We start from the raw sequence: 9,090 nt of genomic DNA on the forward strand, positions 1-9,090 counted from the left end.
TAATTACGAGAATTTATTCTATTTATATTTCTACATATTTCAATAGTCACGTTGATGTATTTTCAATGACATCTTGAGAATTCCTTAATAATGTATAGGCGGTCCGCTCCTAGTTTAGCGAACAACTAATATACTGTTTTAATGCTTTAAAATGAAAAATAAAATTTGGACGTATCATTATTTAAATTAATTAGTTACTTAAATATATTAAGTAAATATGGAATATACTAATTATTTACTTTATTAAAAGTATTACTCTATTTATATTATATTCGTTGAATATGTTGTCTCGTAAAATAATTATCTAATCAATTCAAAAACTATGCAATTAACTTCATCAGTCAATTTTACATTGTCGATGAGTTTTTGAAATTTCGTTGATTTCGTATTAGTAAAGTAAGTAGTAACTTTATGATGTTATTATTATTGTTACAATATCTTCGAAAGTCCTTTAAGTATGACTGTTTTCGGTTACCCATCACTTACCTTCCGCCAAATCTTCGCCACTGGTAATCACAGATGGAGCTAGTTCAATGAATGCAATTTTTTTGCAAGTGTGATACATGATGTTTCTTCATGCAACAAATAACTTCCTAACTCATCATTCGTTGTCCAGTAAAATAATCATTATGATCTGGAGTGCAATGCGATATTTCTGCGTTCCTCCAACAGCATGAGTCTTTGAAATTCTTCTTTTAATAGCGATCTACTGCATGTATTTTATGGACACCAGTATTAAAAAAAATTAAGAAGTTACTATTGATTCCAAATATTTTGTCAATAATTAGTCTTAGTTAAGTCGTATGTCCTAGTATTATAATATTGTTATATTAAAAATTTTAATGAAAATTCATACTTATACAGGAAACAGCCAAGTAGAATCTATTTTAGAATCTATTTTAATGGATACTCGCAAGGGCGACTATATTCAGGCCGGCGCACGAAGCTGCAAATTTAGATCGTAGTGCTAGTTGTTAGTTATTATTCAAATGAAATATGGTTAATTGTTTGCAGAAAATAATGATTGTTGTAAAATGCTAATACATTAATTAATTTCAAATATTCAATCAAAAATTTTCATTTATTGCGAAGAAGTTACAGCATTACATTCGAAGATCATCAATAACTAGCACTACCATCGTGACTTGTTATTCAGTGCCCCGGCCTGACTATAGTCGGCCATGGGATACTCGATACTCTTTTAGTCTGTGTAAGGAAAGGAAGGCTGTGTTTCTGCATTAAATTATCCCAGCATTGTTATATTATGGGATAGTACAGTGGTCGGCAACCCACAGACACTGAAGTGAAACATATTTTTTAAACATATTCCGATGAAATCACTTTGGAGCGGTATTAATGTCATTTGAAAGTAACGATACAATACTTAAATGAGTCGCCTGCACTGCCACAAGAATCTGACACTATTCTACCTGTTCTTTTCTTTCAGTTCTATTAAAATGAGATAATCGTTCCTTGTGGTTTTTGTCTCGTAATATTGAAAGTTGTTGCCACAATTGTTTTTAAATATATACATAGTGAAAATTCTTTTTTTGTTTTGACATTTCTTAACCTAGAAAAACCAACCTCTTATTGAAATGAATGACTCCACATTATACACATAACCAACTCACTTAATGTTTAATGGCACAAGGCAAAATACAATTACAGTTTCGCAAATACGGATAGGTGCGACGATTTATTTTCACATGGTAACATAGTGAAGTCACTAAAAATACTAGAATTATACAATCAACAAGAACCATGGGAATAGATCTTTTTACTCATTCACACACTCACACTGTCTAACGATAATAAATACACACGAGCGACACAGATACAATTTTAGCTATAAATTTCATAAAAAAATATGTTTATTAAAGTACCTACGGAAAAATTTCATTAATCGTCACTCTAAATGCCATGGGTTGCCGATCACTAGTAGAGTGCATTAACACAACTGTCTATAATAAACAGATAATGCATAAGTGGTGCTGCAACTTATATATACATTTCTAATTCATTTCCTGTTTTCAACATTAATTTATTTTCATACTGAAAGTAGTTCCATCTTTGGAATTTCTATACTTTTACATAAAATTAAAGGTATCAGTCAGACTACAAATAAATACTAAATCAATTTGTTCACTATTTTTAAATACTATATTATGAGCAGCTGAAGGAAAAGTGTACAGAAGCTATAGGAAATAATAATTGTCATTGTATACTAGTAATTTAGTCAATCATATTAAGGCTCAAATGTAAAATTCTTGACATGTAAAACTAACAAATGATGAATCCTATGTATGCTCGACAGTTTAGCAAAATGATAAATAAGAAGGCAATGTCATTTTTGGCGATCAGAAAAGCAGCCATTTTTAAAATTCCCATTTTTCATAGATTTAAAAAATATTTTTTAAATGACGTATTTAGTATGAAAACTGCAAAATATAATTACAATTGTTTATTTGAATAAATACACACACTAGGGATACAATGTTCCTAGCATTTAGACATTACTAATTGAATTGCATTATCAGTTGACGCATGTTTGCAAAAAATATCAAACTGGTATCAATAGTTTGAATAACATATATAAGACATTTTTAATTCTATACTACTAGTTTTTTGTGTTTGTGCAGATAATTCTACTTTATTAAACGACATTAAATACTATATAAATTTAATGAATTTCTATACCTAATTATTATTAATACCCATAGTCACGTCACTTATTTACATAAATATGACTATGCACAAGGGCCTATCAGTGTTTTTGTGATCTGTTTCAAAAGTTATTTTATTTTCATTTTTCCAATTTATTGTATATTTATACTTCTACATAATATTTATGTATATTATTAATAATTTCATTGTAATCTCAAGTTATTTTTGAAAGCGTAACCATTCATCATACTTTATTTGTATTATCTATGGTCTTATGCGCCATATTGTGGTGTTGGGTTAAATTTTATATCTTAAGTGTTTGTATTCAATTGGTAACTATAATAATAGGGATTGGTCAATATAATATAAGTAAATGAAAGTTTCTTTTACCCAGGAGCCATGAACATAGCTGATTGATATAAAAAAAAGAATAGGCTCACGATCACAAAACCACATAATTTACCTATAATTATGTTGATCAGGCACTTATTACTTGTTGATTTATAGTTGTCTTTATGCAATATTACTTAAAACTCTTTAGGTTGTCTTTGGTATGCTCACCTTATATGGTACACCTTATTTTAAAAATGGAATTTAAATTCACCATTCTCCAACTTAAGTGCTAAATATAAAATTTACATTGCATTTTTGTTTATTGCATTCCACCAGTCTTGCTATAATTATAAATAAGTTAATGCATGCACAAAACTTAACAAACGCCTTTATTTTATAGTTTTATTTGGGTTTGGTTGAGGTTAACGTAATGTAATTGTACTAAGTATTACTAGATAGGTAATGATATATTTTTACCTATAATATTGCTACGAGTATATTATTTTGTGTGATTAAAAGGACTTACCAGTTATTATTATGTTGTACAGGAATAAATAAAATATAATAATTTAACCGATGAGGCAAATATTTTTTGAAAGATTTACTACATAATTAGTAAACTATATTTATGGAATAAAAAAAACTATTATTTTTACTCTATGTAAATAAATTGCCTGTAATTAGATTTGTGATTGTTGCTAGTCCATATTGTTAATTGAATATATCTTTAAATGTATATATGTAATACATGATTATGTTTCCTGCTGGCTGGGAAAGTGTGACATTGCTGTGAATGTAACAAGAGAAATCTGACCATTGGTTATTTACCATAATACGCTACCATTCTGGAACAGTATTCAATAATTATTTATTTATAACTTAGTATGATAGTGTTGATTGTTCGTTTAACTGTCCATTTAATTATAAATATGTATGAATGATATATGTGCATTATTTTAATAATATACAATCTGAATATAGTGGAACCTCGATTTATAATTTTTAGAGGGCCTGGTTTTTTAAAAAATCTGAGGTCTTTGGTAAATTTGGGTGTTACATGTAAGTTGTACGTATGCAGTTGGCCGTAGGACACTTCTTCGTGCGTAGTTGTCTTTGAAACATGTGTTCGTATAACATTTAATCAAATGAAAAGTACAGAATGCGGCGCTAGTTTGCAAACAGTAATGTTCCAATTAGATAGCGGATACAGTGAAATGTTTAACGAACAACTCGTCATTTAATTAAATGCTACACGAACGCTTGTTTCAAAGACAACGGCTTACGAAGAAGGCTTACGAAGAAGTGTCCTACGGTCGATTGTATATGTACAAATTTCCGGACATAAATTTGTGATAAGTGAATGCTTGATAATTTCAAGATGGATATTAAGTTATATAATGCTATTGGTTTTAAAGTCAGATACCTCTATTTTTTTAAGTACTTTTTTATCAAATATGTATTCATATAAATATAAATATCAAAATATCAAATCGAGCTCCGTTTTTCGGTAAAATATTAGTAAAATCAGTTATATTCATCAGCCGGCATTTTTTATATTTTTTGACCAACTTTAAACATGATTTTAATGACTTTTAGGCAATTTTATTTAGCTATTTGCTTTTTTAAAAATTAACTAATACATGGCAGAATATTGGAGATATAACTGACTTTGAAACTAATAGCTTCATATTAAATATGTACATACTAGGTTTTGTGACCTCTTCCACATGGTCAATCATAACTGTTGAAATAATTTGATGGTTAATTTATAACATTTAACTTTGTAGTTTTTTTTCTCGTTTCAATATTACAAACTCTTCTAAAGAAAAATCATTTATCATTAATTGACCATAAAATTATATTGTGACAAACATTGAAAGAGTAAAGGACATGATATTAGTAAATAAAATATGTGATCTTTAGTTTACATCAGGAAAATTAAAATGGAAAATCATTATCTATTAATTTTAATTTGAAAGTAAGGCAGAAAGGACGAATGTGGCCACACTAAAAGAATGCACAGCTTTTCAAAGTGTATCTCCAGAGAGTTGTGTACATACCTCTTTAATCAAATAGCCAGAGAGGATATCGATAATTCGATGGAGTTACCTTCTTGATGGGCCATTCAAGTGAAGGATAATACGACCCTTTCGATGCCCCCGGAATACAGAGATCACTGGAAAGATATATTGAGTTTTCAATGGAGTCACGATCGTATTTGAAACAGTTTCTAAGTAGTCAAAAACTTTAACGCTGAATATCTGTTTGTCAGAATTTACTCAATCTGTCAATGCATAACTCTGTCCGATTATTATTGTACTGTCGTACATAAAAACTTTCAATTATACATAATTCGAGGTTTACACTGTATAAATCAGGGGTGGCCAACTTGTTTGTTATTGTGATCGACTTTTTGCATAAAAATATACGAGCTACTTACAAATAAATGAGCAAAATCATGATATGGCTTTCTCCCAGTACATACATGCATTTTTCAGAGTATCAAAATGCAGACATTTGAATGAATATTATGTATTTCATTGATATGATTTTTCATAATGATGTTTAATTTTATGTGTCTTGAGATGACCAAGTTGCAAACATCGCATTTTTACCATTAACTGTCATTCAATATAGAAAAATCAGAAACTTTCATGCAACATTTTTTATATCTGATTTAAAATTAACATTTTATGTATATACTGAATAATATCTTCGATTTATTTAATCTGATCGTCCGTGACGTTTTCAATTTTTACAGTGTATTTTTTTCAAGGTAAAATTCAAATTGATGTCTTTGTAAATGTTTATCCATATTTATTTAAAAAGTGATAAAGATGTTTTTGTTGGAGATCTTTGATAAACATTGAATATTGCTATTAGCATTAATAAAAACTGACGCTATGTTCAGGCCGTGCATCTGAATTACAGTGGTATTGGTAGTTATTGATTATCTTCAAATGCAACGCATTAACCTGTTTGTAATAAATGAAGATTTTCGATTGCTTTTTTCATTCAGATTATTACCATTTATTCCAATATGCAACAGTTATCATTTTCTACAAGCAGTTTTCCTTATTGCATTCGAAGTATGAGCAATAACTAGCACTTCCATCGAAGTTTATAGCTCCTACTTATACTGGGTCTTATTTTTTTGACGCAGTTTTAAATTCACAACGTTCAATTTATGGAAATTCTGAATCCGTTAGATTTATATTGTTCACAGAGATGTGATGTAAAATAACGATATAGCTGCAATCGACCTGTTGGCCATACCTGATATAGATGATTAAAATAATATTTTTATTTATCAACTTATTCCTGCGGTTAATCTAACCTAAATCTTAATATTAATACGACTATCTAAAAGTAACACATATTGTTTAGACGAATTCGGTGACCAATTAGTCAAGGGGTTGAAGTTAATAATTGTTTACACCCAGTGACATCTCGTCATAGAAAGATGTGAGGCTAGTGTTGGTAAAACACAAAAAAAATACTAAATTACAGGAAGTGTCTAAAACATCTATTGGAGATGGACATTGTTGAATTTTTAGTGAAATTTAAAATAAAACAATATTAGTTTATGACATGATAAATATCGTCCAAAATGTGGCACAATTTTTCATACTAAAATTTCCTACTTTTTCAATTTTAGATGTTTATATATTTTATTTATGCGGTTATTGGTAAGAAATCTTAAAACTTTGTCATATTTGGAGATCTAACAAAATTTGAAAATTTTATCTACTGATATACTACAAATAATATTCATTACTTATACCCCGTTTACACGTGTATGGATTTATGTATTATCTTGGTCATAACAAAAAAATCCACATATAAACTGCAAGATTGCACGCATGGATTAAAAAAGTTTTGAATTTTCACACGACAATTGGACTGTGCGATATCTGCGCCTGCGCAGTAGAACAATAGTGGCAAGCCTGCCGGTAAAAATACAAACTAAACCGCGCAGATTTATTTTGGGGTTAACCGATTTTCACGACCTGTCAAATAGTACCATATAATGATAACATTGCGTCTCACTTACTCTTGAAGAATGAAATCGGCGAGACAGTCAGCACTTTTACGTGTAAACCGTTATTATCAAGTTATTATAAAGTTATTATTATAAAATACACACTATTGGTCCAAGGAAATCCATGCACGTGTACATGCGCTTAATATCTAGCATACGAAAAACTTTTCACTCGGTCCAAGATTTTATCTAGGATTTTCTAATAGGTATGTATGTGACACGTTTTCCAAGTGAAGTATTTTCAATCAAAAATGACTAAATTCTTTAACCATGTGTATATTCAGTACATTGCATAAAAAATATTTAAATTAAAAATTATATTCATTCTTTATGATAAAAATAAAAATGTTTTCACTAATATGGTTCATTTCTAATTTAATTCAATTAAATGAACACTCAAATTCATTCATAATAATATGACTTCATCCATAATTATTATTTTATTAGAGTGGATACAAGTAGTTTATGTAGACTGTTTTAAAAAAATGCACCATAAACACCATGTATAGTGAATGAACCATAAATTAATTTAAAAAATATATAAATTTTAATACTCTTTGAATGAAATTTGTGAATAATTATTGTTAAGTATATATAATACTTAATATAATACAAAATTCTGTAAATGCACAAATTTTCACATACTTAGGTACGTATATCCAAAATTTTTAAATTTCACTTTTACTGTATTATTATTTTTAGTCATTACGTTTGTAATTTTTTTGTCATGGTGTTATAAAAAATTGCCAAATTAATATTTCGTCATTCTGTAATCAATAAAACTTTCAAATATTAAAAATAGCTGTTTTAATCTTAATTTATTAATGTATTTAGAAAATGTCTCCTTTTAATGCAACGATCTTATGATCCACCCAAGAAAATTATAACCTGATCAGAGTGAATACAAATAGGTAATAAATGTTTTTGGAAACGAAGAAAAATGTAGGTATTTATTTTAAGAAATGATTATAGTACAGTACCTACATAATAATATAGAGGTTTGGAATATTTATGAGATACAAATACATAGATACACAGTATAGGTTGTAGTTACACCAAAGACTAAGTCATTGAAGAGCAGGTGGCCCTCGTAGTCCAGTGTGTAAGGCGCGGGCCTTTCATCCAGGGGCTACGGGTTTGATTCCCGGTGAGGTCACAATATATTTATATGATTTTCTCAAAGCCTGGGTGTTGGCGATTGTTTCACTTTAATTACTAACTACACTTCTGTCATTGGGCCTCATTACCTGTTGTAGTGTAAAAAAGAATATATTGTGGGGTTACTGCCGAAAGTTGGCATATCTCGAAATCATGTTATGGAGTAATTGCAATTTGAAAGTTTGACATGCTCTATAAAATCAAGCAAAATGCTAATATCTTTATGCTTTACGTGCGTGTTCTCTATATCAGAAGACCTTGATTTTTTTTTTCTAGCATACATATTTATATATACGCACTTTCTCTGCTTCTCCTTCTCTGGAGGCTACCCAAAACCATTAATCTCTCCAGGTTATCCGGTATACCTGGGGGTGCACATCACAATAGATGGCATTTTGCAGAGAGCGCTTGTTATCGAAATGGGAATGGCTGGAGTAACATTAAAATTGATGCAGAATGTTTGGGGCTCACAATTATACTTGGTCAAAACCAAATACCGCCTGTTTAATGCTTGCATTTTGATGGTGCTGCTTTATGGAAGCGAATCATGGTACCTTTCTTTAGTTTCGAGAACAGATGCCTGTAGTGGATACTAGGTATTTCAGCAATTATTTTTATAGGGAAATCACAGAAGGGTCCATTTGGAAGAAGATTCAATATTTTTGATACAAAGACTATACTGCAGGGCTACGGGATGCTCCCATGATCTGGGAAGACCCATAAAAAAACAGGCGAGCCACAAGGATTCTTGGAAACGCTACGTGGTATCTTTATGATCCAACTAAGGAGCGGCCATAGACTCGGTAAATAAGTAATGTTGTGCATTTATGAATGACATTTTTTTCAAAACAATTAAAGGGTCACACAGGTAACTATGGGGATTATGTAAATAT

This window comes from Rhyacophila brunnea, unplaced genomic scaffold, assembly GCF_057557595.1.
Source record: "Rhyacophila brunnea isolate RB1 unplaced genomic scaffold, BYU_Rbru_1.0 scaffold_9, whole genome shotgun sequence".
NCBI lineage: Eukaryota > Metazoa > Arthropoda > Insecta > Trichoptera > Rhyacophilidae > Rhyacophila > Rhyacophila brunnea.